General features: G+C 42.8%; 1 long non-coding RNA gene across 2 annotated transcripts; it reads left to right on the top strand.

Moving 5' to 3' along the window:
• Positions 1 to 2,803: 2,803 nt before the first annotated feature.
• On the top strand, positions 2,804 to 16,807 carry LOC133240082 (uncharacterized). Of its 2 annotated transcripts, none has more exons than XR_009734094.1 (3): positions 2,804 to 3,025; positions 6,233 to 6,352; positions 16,707 to 16,807. It is a non-coding gene; the product is annotated as an uncharacterized LOC133240082 (long non-coding RNA). The 2 variants fall into 2 exon arrangements; XR_009734095.1 differs by lacking the exon at positions 16,707 to 16,807 and adding an exon at positions 7,164 to 7,817.
• The last annotated feature ends 1,184 nt before the right edge of the window (positions 16,808 to 17,991 follow it).

The raw sequence follows: 17,991 nt of genomic DNA, 5'->3' as shown, positions 1-17,991 counted from the left end.
TATCCCAATAAAACAAACCAAAACCAAGGATAGGACTGCAAAAAGTAGAAACGACAGAAATTACCTGGAGTCAGGGACTCCTTGGACAACCATCATATCCCATGGTTACCTATCATTGCATGATGAACAACCCCAAACTTAAATGCCTCGCACAGCAACCATTTTGCAAGCTCACAATTCTGTGGGGCAAAAATTGGGACCGACCACAGCAAAAGTGGTTTATCCTTGTTCTATGTGATGTCTGATGGGGCTGGAAGGTCCAACTTTGCTCCTATAGCTGCACCACCAGCCAAGGCGGCTTAAAGAGCTGGGACCTCTCCAAGGGAATGGATACATTTTATTATTATGGGTGTAGCAGTGTGTGTTGCTGAAATCCAGCTTCTGTACTCAGGTGATGGATAAAATCTCGGAGACAGAGTTTTGGGTGAAGTCGACAGAAAGAGCTCTATTGTTTTGCCAACAAAAGGGGTCACAGCTTACCACCCTCAAGACTGTGTGTCCTGCCCTGGAGCCGGTAGTGAGTAGTCTTATCGTGTTTAAGGAGCAGGGTGTGATCAGCCTGTGGATGTTCTTCTGATTGACTGGTGGTGAGGTAATGGGGAGTCAGCATCATCAGCCTTCTGGTTCCAACCGGCCTGGGGTCCGCATCCTTGTGGGCAATGTGCAGTGCGCTTCTCCACCTGGTGGGAGTTTGAATATTTGCAAAGCAGTTCAAAGGCCAGGGCTCAGAATATTATCTATAGCCCTCAAGGAAGAACTAAAGGTCCTTGACTTTTTTAATGACTAAAAGTACCTTTATTTTGTCCTGCTTGACTGTTTTCCTTTCTTTCTGTATTTCTTACTTCTCTGATTAAAGTTACTTTTTGACTAACGTTTTTCTGTGCCCAAAAGGCAGGTGGAGGGCATGGGTTGGGATCTGTTCTGTGAAGGTCCTTAGGGTCCGGCTCAGTTACAAGTGTGGGCCGGGTTACACAGGTGAAACAAATAACTCCCACATCCTACAAGCTGTCTCAGATGAGCTGAAGCTCTGCTCTAAGTTGTCATCCTTCTGGAACCCAGATGGAAGGAACAGGCACTCTTTGAGACACTGCTAGCTTTGCAGAAGAGGGAAAAGAGGAAATGACAGCAGCTCAGATGGCTCTTAAAATTTCACCTGGAAAATGCACCTGTCACTTCTGCTCACATTTCATGGGCCAAAGCATTTTTCTTTGGCTTCCTTCATTCCCTTGGCCAAAAAGTTAGCATATTCTGCAGCCTCTTCATTATTTTTCTTACACTTGTTTTTGCAGAGCAATCCACTCACATTTGTGTTGCAGAACGTGGGGATTAGTAACAAGATGCTGTATCTTGGGTATTTGTGTCGTAGGTTTCTTGCCTTCTTTGTTGAGGGGTTTTCTCACTGGCAGACATCATCTTTTATGAAAAATTGAAAAGTCTGAGGATTCTGCTAGATCTTTGGGGGCCCAGGTGATGAGACCCAGTAGTATCAGTGAATCCAGGAATATTGCAAACCTGCTAGCAACAAGGCAAGGATATATAATCCTCTACAGGGAAAAATACTGGATATATGGAATAATCACAGAACCCATGATATCAAGATATTGGTAACAGTACTTTACTCTTGGGTTTACTTTTTTCTGAACAAAGCAGATTGTAGAAACATTACCTTTCATAAGGATTGTTAGCGTATGATTTTCTCAGGGTATTGTTCCAGATGCTCTTTAAAAATAGTCACTGAGATGTGGCTCCTTCCTTGAAAGAAGATGCTCACACATGATCACAGCAGAACAAGTCTATTAAACTAGAGCCTTGATGGATAGTAACACATTGGCACATTGCAATTAAAGGTAATCTTTTCATTAAAGTTAATAGAAAATAGATGTTCATACAATTCAGTAACATAGTTTGCATGGGCAGCTGCTTCCTGAAATTGAGTTGTCATGAAGGGACAGGTCTGCAGCCAGGGTGGGCCAATTTGCACATACAAGTTTGTTTAAAATTTGCTGTTCCTGCTTGTGCTCCTGTTCAGTGGTTTCAGTCATGTCCGATGCTTTGCAACCCCAGGGACTGCAGCCCGCTAGGCTCCTCTGTCCATGGGATTTCCCAGGCAACAATACTGGAGTGGGTTGCCACTTCCTTTTCCAGGGGATCTTCCTGACACAGGCATTGACCCAGAGTCTCCTGCATTGGCAGGCAGAATTTTTATCCCAGAGCTACCTGGGAAGCTCAATTTTTCAGTTGCCTTCGTGCAGTTCTGGTTTCTATGAATTCCCCTTTAGTTCCACTGAAGGCCTGAATGTGCATGTCCGTTGGTAGCTTCCAGAAGAATGAGGACTTCTGAAAACCGTTACACGCAATTGACGGAACTCTGTGAGGCACCCTGCACTCTGTCTTTAAATACATGCAGTGGCCATAATGTTGGTATTTACCGACAGGATATTTCTCTCCCACAGGTAAAAACTCAGACTGGCTTCAGAAAATATTTTCAAAGAATTAGCTGAAAAATGCTGCATGAGACTGGGAAACATAGGAGATCATTTGTAGATTTCATCCCTTGCAAGGGCAGATCCCATTCCTTTTCACTTTCTGCCTTTGGACCAAAAGCCACAAGGCATGGAAAGTAAATGACCTCTTTTAATCATCGATGACTGTCTCATCACTTCCTTCCCTTGTATTTTCAAAAACAAAGGGAACAACAGTTCCGCTGGCCAGAGTACCAGTTCTGCTCTGAAGCTGGTTGGCAGGTTAGTTTACAGATTAACAATTGGTGGACACATATTCATGGCTTGGAATCCCAAGTACTCACTTTACAATAGAAAGTGAGAGAGAGATGATAAGTGTCACAATCCAGCGCGGCATTCCCATGGCAACAGTGTCACAATGAAAAGTTCCTGCTGGTGTAAAGGCAAGATGCTTTCCTCCTTGGTGCAAAATTCTATGCTGATGGATGGGAGGTTGGTCCTGAGGAATGGCCCCAGGTCCCCAGAGCAGATAGATCTGTGTTCAAATCCCAGATTCAGCACTTGTGAGTTTGATGAATTAGGAAGATTATTTGGCCTGAGTGACTTTAAGAGTATAAACCTAACTGCTGTCTTGGATTGAGTTTCCCTGAGAGCAGAGTCCAAGATAAGGACCTGGGTGCGAGTGTTTTCTTTGGCAGATAATCCCAGGAAGCAACAATGAGGCAGTGAGGTGATCGAATAAGGAAGGAGGAGAAGGCAGCAGCCCAGTGGTTCCATGGCCTCCTGAGAAGAGTGCAGATGCCTCCCAGAATCGCTCATCGGGAAGACGTGAGCCTGGAGCCCTTGTCCATGGATGCTCAGTCCGCTTTGCTGAAGGTTGCCCTGGAGTGTTGTCTCCTCACTCCAGGCTGCTCCTGCAATGCTGAGTAGACGAGACTGTGACATCAGCGAGATGGGATGCAGAGTGTGCTGAGGTGGGAGGTGGCCAAAGAGGTGACTCCGAGCTGGGCAACCGTGAGTTAAATAGGAGCGAGCTCAGGGAGGGCTCCAATCTGCTATATCTATTTTCCAGATTGGGTTAAGATTGGATTCGACAACTCCAAAGCATGTCAGACTGTAGTGGAGAAGAGTAGTCTCCCATTCTTCAAGGAGACCAATGGTCACTGGCCTGAGGTTTCAATTGCTTATTCTTCTCCTGCCACTGTTCCATACTTTCCTTGTTACGGCAGAAAAATGAGCTTTGAGTCATAAATTGTACCACACTAAAAAAATTCAACATTCATCATATACCTAAACATAAAACCTAAAACTACAAAATGCTAGTAAAGAATATAGAAGAGAACCTTTGTGATCTAGGGTTAGGCATAGGCAAAGTATGAATTCATTACAGAAAAAAAATAGAACTTCATCAAATTTTAGAACTTTGCAGAAGTCACTACATTACAAATGAAAGGACAAAACATAGCTGGGGAGAAAATATTTGAAAATAAGATACTTATAAAGAACTTGTATCCAGAATATAAAAAGAACTCTCAAAACCCAATATAATAAGAAAAAAAAGGCTATAAAACAATAAGCAAAAGTTTTGAACAGACTCTTTACCAAAGAAGACATATAGAAAGCAATGAAAATATACTCAGCATTATTTGTCCTCAGGGAAAAGCAGATTAAAACTACAAAGAGATGTCACCACACACCCACTTGCAGTAAAAACTCTGAGCACACCAAGTGTTGGCAATGCCATCAAGCATCTGGAATGCTCATACACTGCTGGTGAGAATGTAAAATGATACGACTTTGGAAAACAATCTGGCATTTTCTTAAGATGCATACCATGTGATCCAGCCATTTCTCTCTTACCCAAGAGAAATGAGATCATATGTTCACACAAAGTATTGAATATTAATGTTTAGAGCATCTTTACTTGCAATTGCCATAAACTGAAATTCCCATCAGTAGCTGAACCAATAACAAATTATACTGTATTGATACAATGGAAAATATTCAGCCCTAAAAATAAGAAAAATTATTGATACAAAAAAGGCAACATGAATTAATCTCAAAATAATTACACCATGTTTTAAAAAGCCAGACGAGAGCACATACTGCATGAATCTATTTATATACATTTGTCTAAGATGCAAACTTATCTACAATCACAGAAAATGATAGATTAGTGGTTGCCTGGGAAGAAGGAGGGGTGGAAAAAGATCTACGAAAGAGTATAAGGATATTGGGGGCTGATCGATCTGTTCACTATTTTGATTATGGCGACAGTTTTCATGGGTGTCTTTATACGTTAAAATTGATCAAACTGTATAGCCTAAGCACATGCAGTTTACTGTGTATTAATTAAAGCCATTAAAATAAAATGATGAGGTTCCCCTGATTTAAGCATGGAGGAATTTCTAGTACAGCCTCTTGTACCCAGGTATGGCAGTTCTCAAAATGTAGGTTGTTAATGGCACCTGTTTTGTCTGCTCACACGCTCATATTTAACACGGTCCCTCCAGATTTCTCATAAAAGGAATTTAGCCCCTGAATGTGTACACATGTTTATATTTTTGAATTTCCAATTACATTGGGATTAGTGCTTAAAGGTCTTATCTTTATGGTCATTAATCCCAAGTCCAGATGGCACTGTGTCCGGAGAGAGATGAAATTTCATCCTCATCTGTCTTTAGAAAAATGGAAAAATGCTTCTACTCAGAGATGCTCCATCTCACCGGAAAGAAACACACTCATCAGGAGGAAGCTCACTCTTAACGAGGAATCCTGCATTTAAAAAATAACGCAAACACTCAATTTACGGCAGCTGTTTCATATAGCCCGTGTCACAGCCACCACTGAGCTGAGTAGCCGTGGACTCACGCACTGGCCGCTGATACTGTCCCCCTGTTTTTCTGCCTCTGGGCTTTCTAGATGCAAGGAAGCCCTCTTAGCTAGTGATCCAGGCCAGAATTAACAGGATTTACTGCCCTGTAGTCAACCCTCAATTAATGGAGCAAGAGAGTTGACAGAAAACGCTACCTACGCTTGGTAGTCCTTCAAACCGGAAAATCTAAGGCACGCGCCACGGGAGGCTGAAACTGAGCAGGACCCTGTGGGATTCCTGGGCATGTCCCCCATTTCTGGGTTACAGGAAACGGACTTCCTTCAGCCTCCACGGCCTTCCCTGAGCTCCAAGGGGCAGGCTCAAATCAGGGAAGGAAGGGGAGGCAGAGACAAGGAAGGAGCAGGTGAGAAGCCGAGTGGCCAGCCCCTGGTCCCCCTCAACGGATACTCAGCAATATCTTCGAGCTCTTTAGCAGAACGAAAACTGCCACCAGGAGGTGACGTTAACTGCGTGCTGCCCACAAGCAGGGAGCCCCCAGCCCGGTAGGAGCCAGAAGGTCGATGATACTGACGTCTGATCCCCTCACCACCTACCCGTCAGAAGACTGTCCGCGAGCTGATCACATCCTCTCTGAAGCCTTTCTGTACAACGCAGTACGTCCTCCAGGGCGGGACAGTCTCGCGGGCATTAGCCTGCTGAGGCCCCCTGTGCTTGGCAAAGCAGTGAAGCTATTTCCTCCTACTTCACCCCAAAGTCTGTCTCTGAGATTGACCTTGGGGTTGGGGTACAGAGCCTGGACTTGGCTTCAGTGCTTCAGAGGTACCCTGGCGAGACCGAACCCCAGGGCACAGATCTAGACAAGCACCTTACTCCGATGGCCTTTGGTAACTTCTCTGTCTCCCTCTTCCCAGCTCCTCATTCTTCTTGCTTCCAGGAATCACCTCCCAGATGAACTTCGACCCACCTCAGTCCTCATCACAGGTTCCAGGTCTCATCTTCATCGCATCAGAGGGTGCACCTTCAAGCCATGAACAAGTTCAACACTGAGCTCATGGTTGGTCTGTAAGATAAGTTGTGCCCGGGCAGGAGGGGAGTGGAGGGCACTTTCTAAACCTAATGCCCGAGAGAAATTTTGACTTTTTTTTTTCTTTTAACTTAATCCTTAGTGACTAAAATTTTGACCTTCTAGTCACAGTAGGCTTCAGTCCATGGGGTCGCTAAGGGTCAGACATGACTGAAAAACTTCACTTTCAGTTTCATGCATTGGAGAAGGAAATGGCAACCCACTCCAGTGTTCTTGCCTGGAGAATCCCAGGGACGGGGGAGCCTGGTGGGTTACCGTCTATGGGGTCTCACAGAGTCGGACACGACTGCAGCGACTTAGCAGCAGCAGCAGTCACAGTTAAATAAAAAACTACTTGAGCAAGGGGGATGGGGAATAAATATTTGTATTTAAAATCAGAATAAAAGAAACTCCAACCAGAGAGGGCCCTTTCGACTCATATTCATGTGACAGTCAATAGCACAGATACACAGGAAAACATTATCTGCTTGGAAATTGCATGTCAGTGGTCCAGCCTGGCGTGTTGACATCAGGGTTCTCATTACAAACTACTAGTCTGTTTCTGCCTCATATACTGACTTTGTTTTGCTTAAAAGATGCTTGCTATCATTGGATACACCTGTGGATGGAATTAGCACACAGGAAGAGTAGATATTTATTACAAATATGCCCCAAAAGCTAAAGGAATTATGATCATATTGAAAAGAGAAATAGAAATATGAAAAAAGAACCAAATTAAGCTTCTAGAGCTGAATATTACAATTTCTGAAATGAAAGTTTCACTGTATGGGCTTAACTGCAGGCTGGATGCTGACCATAAACGTCAATGGAACTTGAAGACAGAGCAGTAGAAATGATCCAAACTGAAGTTCAGAGGGAGAAATACTTGAAATAAATGAACAGGGCCACATAGGTCTTTGTGACATTATCAAGTGGTTTACGTATAAGTAACTTAAGTCCCAGAAAGAAGAAAGAAACACCAAAAATATCTGAAGAATGACCAAAGCTAACAAGTTTTCAAATGTGTTGAAAAGTAAACCCCACAGATCCATGACCTCAATAAACACCAACTAGAATAAATACACAGTAAATTATACCAAAGCACATCATAATCAAATTGCTGAAATAAAAGATAAAGAGAAAATCTTAAACGCACACCTATGAGAGAAAGAGCACATTATATACAAAGGGAAAAAAAGATAAAAATAAATGCATACTTTTCATCATAAATAATGCAAGAGCCAAGATAATGAAACAACCTCTTTACTCTGTTTAAAGGAAGGGAAAAAAATCTGTCAACCTAGGATTCTGTGTTAAGGGAAAATATACTTCAAAAATAAAGCCAAAATAAATATTTTTTTAGGTCAAAGTAAACCGAGTTAATTTATCAGTAAACCCTCACTAAAAGAAATACTAAAAGATGTTTGGCTGATGATAAAATGATAGTAGATAGAAACTCTAATCAATAAAAGGATATGATAAAATAGCAAATATGTGGTTAAATCCAAAGATGATGACCTAATTGTTACTATCTTCAAGATATTTGGTTACAAGTTATGAATGATCCTGATGATTTTTGTAGATCCTAGAAGTTTTTATCCACACAAATCTTCAATAAGTTGAAGTTCTCCTTAAAAAAAAAAAAAAAATTGGTTAAATCAAAAATAGTAGCAATTAATAGCAACATGTTGTTGTTGAGTTGCTAAGTTCTTTTGGACTCTTTTTGACCCCATGAACTGTAGCCCTCCAGGCTCCTCTGTCCATGGAATTTCCCAACCAAGAATACTGGAGTAGATTGCCGTTTCCTTCTCCAGGGGATCTTCCCAATCCAGGGATTGAACCTGCATTTCCTGCTTTGGCAGGTGGGTTCTTTACCACTGAGCAGCCACCAGGGAAGCCCAATAGCAGCATGCTGTGGGATTATAGTATGTATATGCGTAAAACTATGAGAACTATTAAACAAAGTACTGGAGGGGTGACAGGATTGGGTTCACTGAGGTATGGGTCTCATAAGTGAGATAACACACTATTATATATAGGGAGCTCTATTAGCAAAAGAAATGCATTCTACATTTTAAACTCTTAGCAACAATTAAATCATTTTTTAAAATGACATGTAGCTAATAAACCAACAGAAAGGGACTACTAAATATAAGCATTAATTCAAAAGAATGAAAGACTGGGAAGAAACAGATGGAACAAAGAGAAAATATAGTAAAATGCTGGGTGTAAACTCAACTTTTGACCCTTTAATCTACATTTTAACGTAGATAACAGTGTAGTCACCTAACAGTTCAGATAAAACCAGAGATTATCAGATTAAGCTAAGAAGCAAAACTCAGCTGTATATTTTCTATATAAAATGTATTTAAAATATACTCATTCACACAGGTAAAAATTGAGAATAGAAAGCATATATTGTACAAAACACAAATTATAAGAATGGCGATATTAGTGCCAGGGACAGTAGACTCTTCAACAAGGAAAATTATCAAAAAGTAAGAGAAACATTTTGCAATAATATCTAGTTTGGTTGATAGTATTGTGTTGAAGGTAACTTCTTATTTTTGATAAAGGCATCACAAATGTAAGATGTCAACTTTATAGGAACACCAAGTAAAATTTTGTGTAATCCTTGAAACTCTTCTGTAAATCTAAAATTACTATTTTTAAAATTTAAAGGCATCCTGATTGAAATGGAAGATGAAAAACGGTCTTTATACACACATAAGGTGGCTCAGGTGGTAAAAATCTGCCTGCCATGCAGGAGACCCAGGTTCAATCCCTGGATTGGGAAGATCCCCTGGAGAAGGGAATGACAACCCACTCTAGTATTCTTGCCTGGAGACTTCCAAGCACAGAGGAGCCTGGTGAGTCCATGGGGAGTCGGACACGACTTAGTGACTAACACTTTCATTTTCACTTTCAACATAATTAATTCTGAAGAAAATCTCAAAGAATATACAAAAATGTTCCTAGACCCAAGGGATAAATTTAGCAAATTGTAGGATCAAAGATCAGCATACTAAAACAAAGACCAGTATACCATATATTTAATATATACTGCTGATAAACTACCTGGAGCTGAAGTTTGATAATACAGTTTGCAATGCCATCACTATATAAAATAGGGATAAGTGTGATATAAAATATGTAAGACCTGTACATAGAAAGCTACAAATATTGCTGCAAGAAAATAAAGAAGATGGATTAAGCAAATGGAGAGATGTACCTTCATTGAGGACTGGAAGACTTAATATGTGTAAGATGTCATTTCCCCTCAAATTTATCTATCCATTCAGTGTTATACCAAATAAAATCCAAATGTGTGTGCTCAGTCATTCAGTCACCCAGAAGACACTTAATAGGAATTGGCAAGCTGATTCAAATCGTTGCTTGAAAATGCAAAGGACCTAGATTAGCTAAAAACAACTTTGACAAAATATGACAAATTTAGATAGGTTGTAGTACATGATTTCAAGACAGTATGATGCTGGCATAAATTTAGACAGATAGATCAGTGGGGCGAAATATAGTGTCCTGAAGTAGACTTGCACATATAGGATATACTGATTTTTGATTAAGGTGCAAAGGCAATACAGCGGGGAGAGGTTATGTTCTTCGATAAAAGGACCTGAAAATTTTAACATTCAAAAATGCAAACCAAAATTGATGTCCCCCCCAAAAAGCGCCTTGATTTCTATTTTAAACCATACACAAAAATAACTCAAGGAGGTGATAGACTAAAAGTTAGACTAAATGTAAAACCTAAAGCTATAGAACAAATAAAAGAAACACTGAAAAAATTCTCTGTGACTTTAGGTTAGGCAAAGATTTCTTATATGCACCAACATCATAATCCGTAAAAGAAATGTATAAACTGGATTTCATTGAAAGTAAGGATTATCTCTCTGGATGTCATTCTTAAGAATAAAAAGATATGTTTCTACAAATCATGCATCTATTAAAGGACTTTCAAGCAGAATATATAATCGACTGTCTAAATAATAACAAAACAAGACAGTCAAAAAAATGGGTGAAAGATTTAAAGATATACAGATGGCAAAAAAGTCACACAGGACGGCTGACGATCACTAGTGATTAGCGTGTGTCAGTGCTCAGTTGCTCGGTTGTGTCTGATTCTTTGCAACCCCATGGACTGTAGCTCACCAGGCTTCTCTGTCCATGAGATTTTCCGGGCAAGAATACTGGAGTGGGTTTCCATTTGCTTCTCCAAGGAACCTTTCCTATCTAGGGATTGAATCCCTGTCTCCGGTCTTGTAGGCAGATTGTTTACCACTGAGCCACCTGGGAAGGCCCAAAGCAGGACATTTGAGCTCAGTTCTAGTACTACATTCCCTGAAGTGGGAAATAAAAGAAGTGTATAAGTTGAAAAAATAAAAAAACTAGACAGATTAGTGTTTTTATGGCTTCACCACTAACACTGTTTTTGAAAAGAACAAATTCTTCTGGGAAAGAGAGCATCAGAGCTTCTGGATTCGCATATTGGACTGCGCTCGTGAGTTTCCATAATATTGCAGCTGGATCCTCATCCAAATAAAAGGCACTAAGTGCCTGTTTGTGTGGAGCAGACTCTGAACAGAGAGCGTGTTGGGTACTGCACACAATTACCTCCATCCACGAGGGAGTTACTGTTTCTGAAAACATGTACAAAGTCAAAACTGAACAGCCTTGTCAAAAAGGAAAAAAAAAAAAAGATACCCGACACCTGATACACGGCAGTGACTTAGCTTTTCCCTGGTGCCATTATGTCAGTGTTGAGGTATCATTTTTGAGACAGATTCACTGGTTTTTGACAGAATCATGTGTTTAAGTGTATTTGGTTACACTTAACCAAGGTTAAGTGCCTTGGTTACTTAGGTTACGAAGGTTACTGCCTTCGTTTTAACATTTTTCATTTTTGCTCGGGCTTTTAGCTAGATGTGCAAATAGCTTTTCCAATCAGCTTTGTATTCTCCATGAATACTGAGAGCAGAAGCTGATAAACCCGAGGCAAGCCCAGGGATTTTCAGGAAATCTGTAGGCCTCAGATGAAGCCTCTAGAGAACTGGGACAATATGCTCAGGTACCTGGCTCATTTCCTGGTCCACGATGAAGGAAAGAGAGGGAGGGAGGAAGGGAGAGAAGAAGGAAGGAAGAGATAAAGGAAGGTATTCATGCTTCAAAACAGTAGACTTCCCCTTGGGAGATATATATATGGAAAGGACAAATTCTTCTGGGAATTATATATATCTGTAGGTGGTTTACCACGTGTGTTAGTTATCTATTGCTCCTTAAAAATGGACCCCCTAATTTAGCAGCTTAAAACAACATTTCTTGTCTCATACAGTTTCTGTGGAACAGAACTTCCAAAGTGGCACAGCTGAGCTGTCTGGCTGTCCCGTGGTTGAAAACTAGCAGGACCCTGTGGGGCTATTGGGCAAGAAAGCCTTTCTATGTCCCCCATTTCTTTCAGCAGTTATTTTATTTTATTGGCTGTGCCAGGTCTTAGTTGCAGCGTGTAGGGTCTTTGATCTTCACTGTGGCATGTGGGGTCTTTAGTCGTGGCATGTGGTGCCTGGTTCCCTGACCAGAGATCAGACCCAGACCCCCTTCGTTGGGAGTGTGGAGTCTTAACCGCTGGACCACCAGGGAAGTCCTGCCCCATTTCTTGGTTGTAGAAAACAGGCTTCATCCAGCCTCCATGACCTCCATGAGCTCCAAGGGGCAGGTTCAGACTCCTGCTAATCAGGGGAGGGCAGGAATGTAGAGACAAGGGAGGAACAGGGAAGAAAGAACGGTGCAGCCTTGGGGCAGGGCCTTGGCTCCCCCTCAAGGGACACACGCAACATTGTCTTCGAGCTGTTTTGCAGATACAGAAACCCCCATCAAGGGGAAAAGTTTTACCTGTTTGTTGCCCACAAACATGTAGACCCAAATCAGTTGGAATCAGAAGGTTGATGATGCTGACTCCCAATTACCTCATCACCAACCAATCAGATGAATATTCAGTACTGAATATTCATTGGAAGGACTGATGTTGAAGCTGAAACTCCAATACTTTGACCACGATGCAGAGAGCCGACTCATTTGAAAAGACCCTGATGCTGGGAAAGATTGAAGGCGGGAGGAGAAGGGGATGACAGAGGATGAGATGGTTGGATGACATCACCAACTTGATGGACATGAGTTTGAGAAAGCTCCTGGAGTTGGTGATGGACAGGGAGGCCTGGCGTGCTGCAGTTCTTGGGGTCGTGAAGAGTCAGACACGACTGAGCGACTGCACTGAATTGAACCAATCAGAAGAATGTGTGTGAGCTGATCGAGCCGTGCTCCTTGAACACTGTGACTCCTCACTGCACCCTCCAAGGCAGTTTTGAGGGAATTAGCCCACTGTGGCCCTCTTGGCCTGTCAAAGAGGTAAAGTATTTTCTATTTCACCCAAAACTTTGTCTCTGAGATTTACCTTGGTGTTGGGATACAGAGGCCTTATTTGGCTTCAGGGTCTCTTATCAAATATTATAGTCAAGATGTCAGCCAGAACTGCTCAGAAGAAAGCTCTGGCTGGTACTGGAAGATCCACTCCTCAAGTAGCTCCCTCCTCACCAATATGTGAATGCCTTTGGCTCTTGGTAAAGGCCGCAGTTCCTTAGCAAACGGGTCACCGCTCAGCTGCTCAACTGCGTGTGTTCCTCCCATGACACCGTATCTGATCTCCTCAAGAGTGTGTTGTCTCCAAGAACAAGATGGAAGCGACAATGATTTTTGTGACCTAATCTCACAAGCGATACCCCATCCTTTCTGCAGGATCTGCTTGGATTCACAGGCCAACTCCATTCAGCAGAACAGCCTAAGTAAGGGCGTAAAAGAGCAGAAGAGGGGGTCACTGGGGACCGTGTTGGAATCTGGCTACCACACCACGCTTTCAATTCTTTAGAGTATTTCTCATGTAGCATTACATGTGAATACTGCTTGAGCTTTGCAGAAAGCACCAAGCTCATGATCACCATCGTTTTATGCCCTCAGTTTTCCTGTCTGCATCAACTACAGCTTCTTTTGGTAAGTGACTGACAAAGGAGCCTGTACATGTTTATTTGAAGCGTAATGAATCTGCATAGCTGACACTGGCTGTATTCCATCTAGACCTCCTCCAGTCCCTTTTTACCATTCATGCATTCCTTTTCCATTTTCAGGTTTTTGTTTTGGTTTTCAGGGTTTATTTTGCCTTTGGCTGCCTATGCCTGCTACTCTCTTTGAATTACTATTCTTGTGCTAGAAGCCTGTTAGAAGCCCTGTTAGCAGCCCTGAGCCGGGTTACCGAGCCTCCCCAGTCACCATGTATAGTTCAAATGAAAACAATTCTAACACGGAAGGAGGGTTGATAAAATTGTGCTATCTGCCGTGACCACAGTTTCAGTGCTTTTTCTCTTAAAATCTTTTTTAAAAAGTATTCTTACTACTCTAAGACCACTCAGTGTTCTTGAGTGATTTAACATGGATCAATCTCATAAAGCTGAATGTGACAATCAGGATCAAAATCAATGAACGCAGTGAATAAATAGGGCAGCCGCAGAAGGCAGATGCATGGAAAGCAAGGGCGCAGTCTCCAGACTTCCCTGGTCATCCAGTGGTTAATCTGCCTTGCAATGCAGGGGACCCAGGTTCGATCCTTGATCACGGAACTAAGATTCCACATGCAGGGCAACTAAGCTTGTGCTTTGCAACTACTGAGCCTGAGCCACAACTAGAGAGTCTGTGCGCTGCAAGAAAGATCCCTCGTGCCACAGCTAAGACCCATAACAAATAATTTTTTTTTTTAAAGAATGCAGTTTCTACTCAGGCATCACTGAAGCTTTCTATAGCCAATGCCCACCCCCAGATCTTGTCGGAGGTCACTATTCCCATGCACCCCAAGAGCTTCTATAGCCAGCATCAGCAACTCTGTGCCTGAAAGCTTTCTTTGGCCAAAGAAATTTACTCAGCCTGAACCATGTCCTGTGCAGTTAATCCCCTGGGAGCAATCTTCAGCCACCTAGGAAAGTCATGAGAATAAGTACTGTCGGGGGGACAGCTCCGAGGCAACCCCACAAGGTCTTTGAGAGCCTTCCAAGGGGATTGAAGCTCAAGTGACCACAGAGGCCTCCTCCCTTCTTTGACTTACCCCTCTTCTTCCCTTCTGGTGCTCCTAAGGGTCGACTCCAAAATGAACTAATTACAGTCAGAACGTTATCTCAGGATGCGTGGAAATCCAGCCAAAGACAGACCAAGGGAAGGCCATGGTCTGGGAATTGCAAAGCCTCCCAGGGTACCATTTTCAAATGAATTGATAAACACAGACTGGGATTCAACCAAAGAGACAGAGAAACTAGACATCTTCAGCTCATTGGCAGGATCAGTGTTTGGTGTTAAACATCTTTTACCTAAGTGCCGTGATTATATTGAATCCATGCTGCTGCTGTTAAGTTGCTTCAGTCATGTCCGACTCTGTGCAACCCCATAGACGGCAGCCCACCAGGCTCCCCCGTCCCTGGGATTCTCCAGGCAAGAACACTGGAGTGGGTTGCCATTTCTTTCTCCTGTGCAGAAAAGTGAAAAGTGAAAGTGAGGTCAGTCAGTCGTGTCCAACTCTTAGCCACCCTACGGACTGCGGCCCACCAGCGTCCTCCGTCCATGGGATTTTCCAGGCAAGAGTACTGGAGTGGGGTGCCATTGCCTTCTCCGTTGAATCTATATTCAATGCCAAAAATTCAGTGAATAACTATGATCCCAGTGAAAGTGAGATTCGTGTCTCGTTGCAAATTTTTAATCCTAGAGAACAACCTTCTTTCCAAATATTGAGTGGACCACTGCCCCCACCCCCACCCAACACACACACACACATATTGCCCACAAAAGCAATATTTTAAACTTTTAAAAATATCTCACTCTTTTCTAAAAATAACTTAAGATAACTCACAATAATGCATAAAATGCCACAAGAGAATGTAAATCAGGAAAAGTGAGGGGAAAGGTAGGTAAACTTTAGGAAAGTACCCCAAAATGAAGCTAGGAATAATGTTAAAATCAATACAAGCAGGCCATTTTAACTCTCAGCTTTTTTAATACTGAAAAGGGATGAAAGCGACACATATAAAGCCACCAGTGGGAATTCCAGTATCCACAGTTTCTGGATCCTGACTGTGCTCTGTCTTAGACACAGGCCTTTTGCTGGCCCACAGAGGACCACTCAGGAGCCTCCATCAGATGAAACGGAGCACAGTTCAAAGAGCTTACAAGCCTTCCTGCCCCTTGGGGTCGGGGCAGCATTAGGAAAAGGCGGAGTTCTCTCTCCTCCTCCCGTCCTCTCCTGCCAACAAGAACAGTCACAGGAGCGGCAGGAGAATAAACAGACTTAGTGCTGTCTGCAGACAGCTGCTGGAGCACTCCGTCATCTGAAAAGAAGCAAGCTGAAAATATGAATGGCTTTGCTGCCGTTCAAACTAACGCAGACGCTGCCCCCTCCTCCCTTCTCCATTCCTTTCCCCATTTATTTTCCTGGTGACAGTTTCCAGAGCTTTTCTCTTTGATTTTCTTATAATGAAATTCATGAAGGGGTGAACAGAGAGATTTTCGAGGAGAATTATAAGCTTGACAGACGATGGCTATTTAGGCTATTTTAATTAAGTCCTAAATGCTTCAAGAGAACACAGGACGTCAACCGCCACCACAAAGAAACACGGGAAGGGTGTCAGCTTTACTGCTAGTGAAACAGATAAAACGCAGTAACGCCATCCTGCCCAGCACGAATCTTCTGTCCTTTATTCCTCAGGCTGTGTTCATCTTGGGTCCATCCTGTTCCGTTGCTGTTGTCGCGTGGCTCGAGGCAGAGCTGTCTAAGAAGCAGCCTCCGATTCTGTTCTCATCCCTGGGATCTGAGGTCTTTGCAGGCCGATAGGCGTCTCTGGCTTTCCTTTGTTGGAACAGATAACTGCATTTCCGAGATGGAGGGAAATCTGACTTTGCAGGCCACACAGAAAGCTTCCTGGGCCCCTCTGATTTCCCCCACAGGGCCTGCTGACAGAGGCCTGCTCTTTGACATCAAATTTAACCATCGTTTCGCTGAAGAAGCCATTATTAAAACGATGTTCCCTTTCTGAAATTAAAAAGTAAAAGAAGGAACTGGATTTTATTCTCAGTGAACTTGCCACATCTCTACAATTATGGTACGGCCAGTACCTATCACAGAAGACTAGTATGAAAATTAAAAGAAAAAAAAAGTAAAGTGCTATGTGCCCTGTCTGAAATATAGTTAAGTACTCAGTAATGTTTAATAACAGTTTCTTCGTTTTTATTTATCTATTTTTAGGCCACTCCACACAGCATGAAAGTGAAAGTTAGTCACTCAGTTGGGTCCCACTCTTTGTGACCCCATGGACTGTAGCCCACCAGGCTCCTCTTTCCATGGGATTCTCCAGGCAAGGATACTGGAGTAGGGAGCCATTCCCTTCTCCAGGGGATCTTGCTGACCCAGGGATTGAATTTGAATCTCCTGCATTGCAGGCAGATTGGTTACCATCTAAGCCACGCAGCATGTGGGATCTTAACTCCCCAACCAGGGATCAAAACCTTTCCCCTGTGCTTTGAAAGCACAGAGTCTTAACCACTGGACCACCATGCAAGTCCCTAACGTTTTCTTGGTTTTTAAATGATCATATGGGCTTCTGACACGACTCAGCAACTAAGCCACATATTCTGTGTCATGCACTCTAACAGATACTTTCTTTTGGTACAATTATCGTTTACCCTCACAAGAGCCCTGAAAAATGGGCTTTATAAAACTTGTCTTTTTTCTGTTTATCGTGTCGTAGGAAAAGAGCAAATCAGCCAAGATGGCGGGGTCATGCTCTCTCCCCGCGGCCTGTCCCTTTCGCCCCGCGCTTTGTGAATGATGATTACGTAGCAGCTGAGCGCACATATAAGCACTGCGCGTGCGCCTCACAAGGTACTCGCTTGGCCCCAGCTGCTTTTGCTCTGTAGGTATATACGGGCTTCACCCGGAAAACCCCGGAAGGCTGTGTGCCCTTATGTTGTGTTATGTTATGTCTGCTGCTACGTTGTGCCAGCCAGGAGAGAATAAACATGTCTGCAGTTCCTAGGGCTCCTCGCATCTTCCAGCCTCTCAGCTCCTGCCTTGCCTACCACAGGTTCAGGGAACAGTGCGCACGGTGAGACACAGCAAGACAAGGGGCGCTGTGAGCAGGGCCAGGGATACAAGTGTAATGCGAGCTCTTTGCAGAAAACTTTAAAAAAAGAAGAAATGATAGCACAATCTTTTAAGTATGATTTGTCCTGATGAGTGCCCTTGTGCATAAAATATTTGGTACTTTACAAAATTGGACTCATATTGCAGATAAACGTGGCTTCCTGTGTTCACTTAACTCTATAGCATGAGTCTTTCCTCAGGACCTTTCATATTTTTGGCTAACATTGGTTATTGTATATGCCATCAGAAAGATGCATACTAATTTATACTTAATATTCTGCCAGGTAGCTATTGCTGTCCTACTTTTCAGCTAGGAAAATTGATCACAGGACAGCTGAGCCATGTGCAGACCCAGGCTAATTATTATTTTGTATAATTTCCTGTTGAA

The sequence above is a fragment of the Bos javanicus genome, chromosome 27 (genome assembly GCF_032452875.1).
Source record: "Bos javanicus breed banteng chromosome 27, ARS-OSU_banteng_1.0, whole genome shotgun sequence".
Classification (NCBI taxonomy): domain Eukaryota; kingdom Metazoa; phylum Chordata; class Mammalia; order Artiodactyla; family Bovidae; genus Bos; species Bos javanicus.
This window is presented reverse-complemented; position numbering and strand designations above follow the sequence as displayed.